The sequence below is a fragment of the Furipterus horrens genome, unplaced genomic scaffold, assembly GCF_987537825.1.
Source record: "Furipterus horrens unplaced genomic scaffold, mFurHor1.1.pri manual_scaffold_5, whole genome shotgun sequence".
NCBI classification, from domain to species: domain Eukaryota; kingdom Metazoa; phylum Chordata; class Mammalia; order Chiroptera; family Furipteridae; genus Furipterus; species Furipterus horrens.
This window is the reverse complement of record NW_028327175.1, coordinates 178,723,223-178,732,214: the sequence shown is the minus strand read 5'-3', so window position 1 is coordinate 178,732,214 and position 8,992 is coordinate 178,723,223.

Genomic DNA, 8,992 nt, shown 5'->3' with positions numbered 1-8,992 from the left:
AAACTAAGTAGGCAATGAGAGTGGGAAAAGAATTATAGGTATGGGGAACATTATGGGGGGAGGTCAGTAGGGAGAGGGAAGGGGGGAAAGGGTGGGAGATGGTACAGGAATCAAGAAGCATAGTAGGAGGGAGTAGAGTAGACAGAAAGATGTTGAGAAGAACTATATGCACAACCAATGGGTATGGACTAAGGTGGGGGGACAACTGGAGGGAGGAATGTCACTGGGTGGAGGGGAACAAAGGGAAAAGTGTCACATGAATATTTGTGGAAAGGAACGCTGAGATTAAGTCCAGCAAGCAGGATGAGTGGCCAGCTACGCACGGAGGACTGTGGCTCGCTCAGGCCATCAGCAATTGTTCACAGGCCTCCGTCTCTTTTATTGGGTTGCAGAAAAAAAAAATTTTTTTTTAAAGTAAAACTAAATAGAAACTAAAAAGGCTTACATGGTAAAAAACATTCTTTCCACTAAAAGGAATAAACATTAACCTATAGAGCTACGGAACTAAAAGGCTTACGTGATTCCACTAAGAGGGATAAACATTAACCTATAGAGCTACAGAGCAAAGAGCAAAGCAGTAAATCACAAAGGTTCAAGGGTCTGTTCCACATCCGATATAGTTGCTAGGAGAGAGGAAATACTAATTTTCAAGCTTCTTTGTTCTTAGAGACTTGTAAACTGGCCCCCAAGAATTGTGTGCGAGTAAGAGTCCAAGAGTCTGCACCATTCGACGTTATCACTATGGGAAGGAGGCTTAGGTCTTCAGCCCTCTTTGTTCCCTTGATTCTATGACTCAGCCACCAGGAGCTGCGAGCAGCTGCTGGCGTCAGCAAGACTCGCTTGCAAGTTCTTGCAAGCTGAGGTCACAGGACACCTGGGTGGGGGGGCCTGCTTGCAGGCCCTCCGGAAGAGGGCTTGTGACTTTTGCCTGCAGAAAAGAAATTGGGAAAACTGTAACAGCATAATCAATAAAGCATATTAAAAAAAAAAAAAAAAACTCAGGAAAAAAAGAAAAAAAAGAAAAGCAAAAGCCTGCAATCAAGATTACTCTACCCAGCAAGGCTCTCATTCGAAATGGAAGGTAAAATAAGGAGTTTCCCAGACAAAAGAATGCTAAAAGAATACATCTCCACCAAACCAGCAATGCAAGAAATGCTAATGAGACTGTTTAAGAAGATGAAGAAAAAGAGAGAGGAACAAAGTACAAAGGGAAAAAAATGGCAATGAATTAGTGCCTATAATAATAATCTTAAATGTAAATGGATTAAATGCTCCAATAAAAAGAAACAGGGTAGCTGAATGGACAAGAGAACATGACCTGTATATATTCTGCCTACAAGGGACCCACCTCAGAAGAAAAGATTTACATAGACTGCAGGTGAAGGGATAGAAAAGCTATTTCAAGCTAACAGACATGAAAAAAAAAGCCAGGGTAGCAATATCAGACAAATTGAAGTCAAGACAAAGGATATAAAAAGAAATAAGAAAGGATACTTCATAAAATTTAAGGGAGTAATTCATCAAGAAAATAGAACCCATGTAAACATATATGCACCCAACACAGGAGACCCAAATATATAAGAAAAATCTTGGAAGGCTTCAAGAAAAATAATGACAGCAACACACTCCTAATAGAAGATTTTAACACCCCATAGTCAACAATGGATAGATCTTCCGAACAAAGAATCAAAAAGGATATTTTGGCACTGAACAACATGCTAGAGCAAACGGACTTAATGATATATACAGAACCTTTCACTGCAAAGAAGCAAAATATACATTCTTTTCAAATGCACATGGGACATTTCAAAGATAGATGACATGGTAGAACACAAAACAGCCTCAACAAATTCAAAAAAATTGAAATAATACCAAGCATCTTCTCACATCATAATGGCTTAAAAGTAGAAACCAATCTCAAGGAAAAAACTCAAAAACACTCAAATTCACAGAGACCGAATAACATGCTATTAAATAACAAATGGGTTAACAATGAAATCAAGGAAGAAAATAAAAAGTTTCTGGAAACAAATGAAAATGAATACACATAGGAGTAATACCTATGGGACACAGTGAAGGCAGTTCTGAGAGAAGTTTATAGCAATATAGGCCTACCTAAAAAAGATAGGAAAATCTCAAATAAACTACCTAACCCTACAGCTACAAGAACTAGAGGGATAACAACAAACAAAGCCTTGAGCAAGTCAAAGGAAGGAAATAGTCAAGATCAGAGCAGAAATAAATGACATAGAAGCTAAAAGAACAATTTAAAGGATCAATAAATCCAGGAGTCAGTTTTTCAAAAAGATAAACAAAATTGACAAACCTTTAACCAAACTCATCAACAACAACAACAACAAAAAAGAGAGGACCAAAATAAATAAAATCAGAAATGAAAGAGGAAAAATTACAACTGATACCACAGAAATACAAAGGATTGTAAGAAATTATAATGAACAACTATATGCCAAGAAATTTGACAAACTGGGAGAAATGGACAAATTTCTAGGAACATTAATCTTCCAAAACTGAATCAAGAAGTGAAAGCCTGAATAGACTGAAAATAGCTAGTGAAATTGAAGCAGTAACAACAACAAAAAAACACCAAGCACACAAAAGCCCTGGACCCGATGGCTTCACAGATGAATTTTACCAATCATTTAGGAAGCGCTAACTCCTATCCTTCTCAAACTATTCCAAAAAATTCAAGAGGAATGACTCCCAAACTTTTTTTATGAGTCTAGAATCATCCTAATTTCAAAACCAGGTCAAGACACAACAAAGAAAGCAAGGTACAAGCCAATATCACTGATAAACATAGATGCTAAAATCCTCAACAAAATATTGGCAAACTAGATCCAGCAATACATTAAAAAAGATCATATACCACAATCAAGTGGAATTCATCCAAGGGATACAAGGATGGTATAATATTCACAAACCAATAAATGTAATACACCATATAAACAAAATGAAAGACAAAAATCATTAGATCATTATCAACAGATGCTGAAAAAGCATCTGATAAAGTACAGCACCCATTTATGATAAAAAAAACACTCAACAAAGTGTACATAGAGGAAGCATAGCTCAACATAATAAAGACCATATATGATAAACCTACAGCCAACATCATACTCAATAGGAAAAAACTAAAAGCTTTCTCCCTAAGATCACTAACAAGACAAGGGTGCCCACATTCACCACTTTTAATCTACATAGTATTGGAAGTTCTAGCCATAGCAATCAGATAAAAAGAAGAAATAAAATGCATCCAAATTGAAAAGGAGTAAGTAAAAAGTTCATTGTTGAAGATGACCTAATAGTGTACACAGAAAACCCTGTAGGCTCCACGAAAAAAACTACTCAACCTAATAAGTGAATTTGGCAAAACTGTGGACAAAAAATGAATATTCAGAAATCAAAGGCATTTTTGTACACCAACAATGAAATGTCAGAAACAGAAACTAGGAAAAAATCCCATTTACTACAGCAAAAAGAAAATTAAAGTACCTAGGAATAAACTTAACCAAGGAGGTAAATGGCCTGTACTCAGAAAACTACAGAACACTGAAAAAAGAAATTAAGAAAGACACAAATAAGTGGAAGCATATACCATGTTCATGGATGGGAAGACTTAACAGCATTAAAATCTCCATTTTACCAAAGCAATTTATAGATTCAATGCAGTCTCTATTAAAATACCAATGACATATTTCACAGATTTAGAACAAATATTTCAATAATTCCTATGTAACCATAAATGACCCCAAATAGCCTCAGCAATCTTGAGAATGAAGAACAAAGTAGGAGCAATCACAATACCTGATATCTAACTATATTACAAGGCCATGGTAAATAAAACAGTCTGGTACTGCCATAAGAACAGACACCTAGAGCCATGGAAGAGAATAGAGAGCCCAGAAATAAACCCAGGTTTCTATGGTCAATTAATATTTGACAAAAGGGGCAGGAGCACAAAATGGAGTAAAAATAGCCTCTTTAATAAATGGTGTTGGGAGATCTGGACAGATACAGGCAAAAAAATTAAAGTAGACCACCAATTTACACCATGCATGGAATAAAGTCAAAATGGATAAAGGATGTAAACATAAGCCATTACACTATAGAAGCCCTAGAGGAAAACACAGGCCGGAAAATATCAGATATCCCATGCAGCAATATTTTCACCTATATATCTCCTAGGGCAAGAGAAATAAAGGAAAGAATAAACAAATGGGACTACATCAAATTAAAAAGCTTTTGCACAGCTAAAGAAAACATCAGTAAAATGAAAAGGGAACCAACTGTATGGGAAAACATATTTGCTAATGATATCTCAGACAAGGGTTTGATTTCCAGAATACATAAAGAACTCATATGACTCAACACCAGGAAGACAAACAATCCAATTAAAAAATGGACAAAATACCTGAACAGACACTTCTCCAAGGAGGACATACAGAGGGCCCACAGACCTATGAAAGGATGCTCAACATCACTAGCCATCAGAGAGATGCAAATTAAAACCACAATGAGATACCACCTCACACAGGTCAGAATGGCCATCATTAACAAATCAACAAGCCAGTGCTGGAGAGGATGCGGAATAAAGAGAACCGTAGTGCACTGTTGGGGGTAATGCAAACTGGTGCAGCCACTGTGGAAAACAGCATGGAATTTCTTGGAAAAACTAAAAATGGAACTGCCTTTTGATCCAGTGAAGGCACTGCTGGGATTATACCCCAAGAATTCTGAAAGACCAATTCATAATAACCTATGCACCCCAATGTTTATAGCAGCACTATTTACAATAGCCAGGTGCTGGAAACAGCCAAAGTGCCCATCAGTAAATGAGTGGGTCAAAAAATTGGTATATTTATACAATAGAATACAATACAGTAGAAAGAAAGAACTCCTACCTTTCACAACAGCATGGATGGAACTGGAGAGTATTATGCTAAGTAAAATAAGCCAGGCAGCAAAAGACAAATACCATATGATTTCAGCTATAAGTGGAACCTAATGAACAAAACAAATGAGCAAAACAGAACCAGAGACATGGAAACAAGAACAACTGACAGTGACCACAGGGATGGGGGAAAGGGATTATGGGGGAAAGAAGAGGAAGGGTCTAGTCAAGGAACATGTATAAAGGACTCATGGACATGGACAACAAGGTGGGATTGACTGTGGGAGCAGGGGTGTGGTGTGGGAGGGGTAGGGTAGAGGAACGGGGAAAATTGGGACAATTATAATAGAACAACAAGTTTAAAAAAAGACAATCACTGTTTCTTCAATTCTAAAAAAGAAAAACATGTAGAGATACAGCAAAACCTCCGCTTGACTGCCCACCTCTCTTGTTCTTATAATTCCATGTTCTACTGCTTGTACTCCATCTTTCTCTATAGGCAAGGCTCTTGATGACTCTAGCCTAGCTCTTGTTGATAAATGCTGGCTAGGTCTTGAAGTTCCTTTCCTCAGTCAGATTAGCACTCTTCTGGCTGGGTTATGTTGTAACCTGACGCTGGTTATTGGTCTCCTGATTAGTAGAAGGGGTGGGGGTAGATCCTGAGGAGGTATGTATTGTGTTTAAGCAGGGGAAGTAGGTGGGTTTTAGCTTTTAATAAGGAGAGGCTACTTCTGAAGACTTAAAATTTCAGGAGGACATGGAGTTTTAAAGTTCTCAAATGCCATCAACCCAGATGTCGCCATCTTGTCTCAGAGTTCCACCCTTCTCATCCCTGGCTCTGACCTTGGCATTGCAGACTTTCTGGGTAGAGAATTCAATTTTCTTTGAACTTCCACTACTTTTATAGTTAATCCTGGGCCTGATCTCAGTTCTTTCTGCAAGTGAAGAGAATCTCTGCATTGCTAAGAAGGCTCTGACTTTCATACTTTGCCTTTAAGTGATGATTAATCGCCCTCAGCCCTCCATTGTCTTTCTTTCATTGAGCATCAGTGGCTCTCAGTAAGAGCCAATTTCATTGTCTTTATAATCCTTACTCCTCTTGAGCTTCTCAGAAACCTGAGGCATTAGTCTTCGGCAGCCGTCCGTCTCGAGAGACGATGGTGTAGCTTCTTAAGAGTCTACCTGCACCGCCGAGAATGGTTGTGCAGTCCGACTCGGGAGTGACACGGTATCTGTCTCCTCCCGTGTTGAATCGACATCTTGCGATGACGCTGGAGTGTCCTCTCCAGTGAAGCTGAAGCTACAGATCCTCGAGAGACGATGGTGTAGCTTCTTAAGAGTCTATCTGCACCGCCGAGAATGGCTGTGCAGTCCGACTCGGGAGTGACACGGTATCTGTCTCCTCCCGTGTTGAATCGACATCTTGCGATGACGCTGGAGTGTCCTCTCCAGTGAAGCTGAAGCTACAGAGCCTGGGCAGGGTGATATGGAGGGTCTGCTGTTGCCCATGCAGCAGACCCCCCCTCTCTTCGCAGCTGAAGGATCCAAGGGAAAGACGGAGTCAATACAGCTTGGCTTCAGGTGCGCCGCAGGAGTTGCCGGTGTTGACAACAACGTCAAACCGCCTTAGGGACTCCGGCTCCGGATTTTCTGTCGGGGTTTACTCCCTTAGCCTTTCCCCTGAAGAGGTATGCCGCAAGGCAGCAGAGGTTTTTTGGAATCAGAGTTTTCCTTCTCTGATGTGCCCTGACTGGAAGATCGAACCAGCGACACTTAGCTCGCAGGCCGACGCTCAATCCACTGAGCCAAACCTGAGGCATTATACCTGTAATATCTTACTGCGGTCCCATTTCAGTGCATGACTGGTGTAAGTTTTTAAAAATTGCACTGCTTCAGCATGCTAGGGGCTATCTACTCCATCTATCCCAGTTAAGGGGTCCTCATTGTCAGCCAGTGTGTGATACTGAGGAAGAGTAGTAAGAATTTAGGAAAATTCTTTGCCAAGTGGAATGCGGAAACTAAGACAGCTGAGTCAAACGGGCCCCACCCAGCACCCTGACTCACTTCTTTTCCCCTTCCAAGACCACTCTTTAAGCATTAAGCCCTCAGGACAATGAGGTTCTGACCTACATCAAATAATCTCAGGAATTAGTGGCAATGATCACACAATTTTGCAAATATCCTAAAAAGCTACTGTATTTTACACTTTTAAAATGAATTTTGTGGGTGTGAATTATATCTCAAAAAGTTTTTTTAATGCTCTAGTGCCTTCGGGCTTGAACTGTTGGTTGTCTTGGAAATCTTGCGACAGCTGCTATGCAAATAGGCTCAGTGGACATCAGGCCAACTGCAGCTGTGTGAATGCGGCCGTTCTGTAGCACCCAAAGTCAGCAGAGAATGGAGCCTTCAGCTGACTGCAGCAATTGGTGGAGCTGACCCAGACCAGGGAAGTTACTTGCTGACTCAAAGAATTGTGAGAACTAATAAATATTGGTTATATCAAGCACTGTTTTCTGGACTACTTTGTTATGCAGTAAACGTTAACAGATATGGAAAGTGACCCAAATGGCTGTCACAATGCTCAGTACCAGAGATGGGGAAGAAAACAAGATGGCTTCTTTGAGAACTCCTGGTACAAGAGAGGATCTGCCATTTACACTGCACTGTCACCCACAGAGCATGCAGATCCACCAGGAATTCAGAGTCTGCACAGATTGCCAGCATTCAAAGTAGATGCAGGAATGAGCAAGCAAGAGACTCATTTCTGCTTCCACCAAGAGCAGGTTTTCGCTAAGTGGGACTGTTACAGAAACAGGGGTGGCAACCCCCCCCCCCCCACCCAGGTTGTGGCTGGGGGATGGGGAGAAGGAAGCAGCTTTCAGGATGCCTTTACATGCCTGAGGTTGGTAGCTAGTGTCTTTGTTATGCAAATGGTTAATGCATCCAAGGCCTCAGGTAGATGGGAGGGGTTTTGGACCGTAGGATAGTATGGGAAAAGGACACAGAGCCTGTGTGAGGTTCTGTGAATGGTCAGAACTGAGTGCCATGCCCACTGCGTCACAGGACGCAGTCAGGGATTTAAAAATAAGCAGCAGACATTTTAAGGAGGCTGACCATTCGGATTTAACGGGGACTGACGATGCAGTTTTAAGGAACATACCTTGCTGCTTTGAAAAGGAAGGCTCTCCCTGTGGATTACAAAGGACTAACCATGCAGTTTACAAGGAGGCTAAGAATCCACGAGGTTCTGGATTAAAAACTGGTGGACACCATAGCACAGACGAGGTCTCCCCAATCAGAATTGAATGACGGGCAGCTACTGGTAAAGCTGAACTGTGTTTAGAAAGTAGGGAAACAGTATCTCTAACTTTTCTAAAACTAGCCTGGTTTGGTAGGGGGAGGCAAGAATGTGTTTATGGGTGTTTTAAAGAACATAAGATTTAACAGCAGAAATCCGCAAATAATTAGATCTATATAACTATTAAATAAACAACTCTTTTTCTTTTCACTAAACTCTGGTATTGAGAGTTATAATTCTGGCGGCGGGCAGTCGGGCCCCTAACTAAACAGCCCGTGGGTTTCTGTTCAATTGGAGCAGCCCAGGGTTTCTGTAACAGGACCTTTCCTGATACTGTCCCAGCGCACTGGCCTCATTAGTCCTAGGACCGCTGGTGCCATCCTGAGTTTTCCTAAATCAGGCCTATACCTTTGTAAGAGTTATTAATTCTCAACTACCCAGTTTAATGTACCACCTGCTACCTGTCCAAATTCTGATACATAGGGACTCTCCAAAATAGTACATATTAAAAAGGGGGCCTCATTCTCAAAATGTTTGGGAATCACTATATACGTGGGAGAAATTCTGCTTTCAGATTCAAGTATGAAAACTATCTTATCAAATGCCTTTCAAATTCTCAATATTTTACTCAAAAGACCAATAGACTTCTTTATTCCCCTTAAAAAAAAAACAAACACAAATTACATTTTATGCGGTTTGCCAGGAGGCGTACGTACATCAGCGCTTATAACAGGAGAGATATGGTGATATTACTAAGCATTTTTCAAGTTCGCTTCCCAACC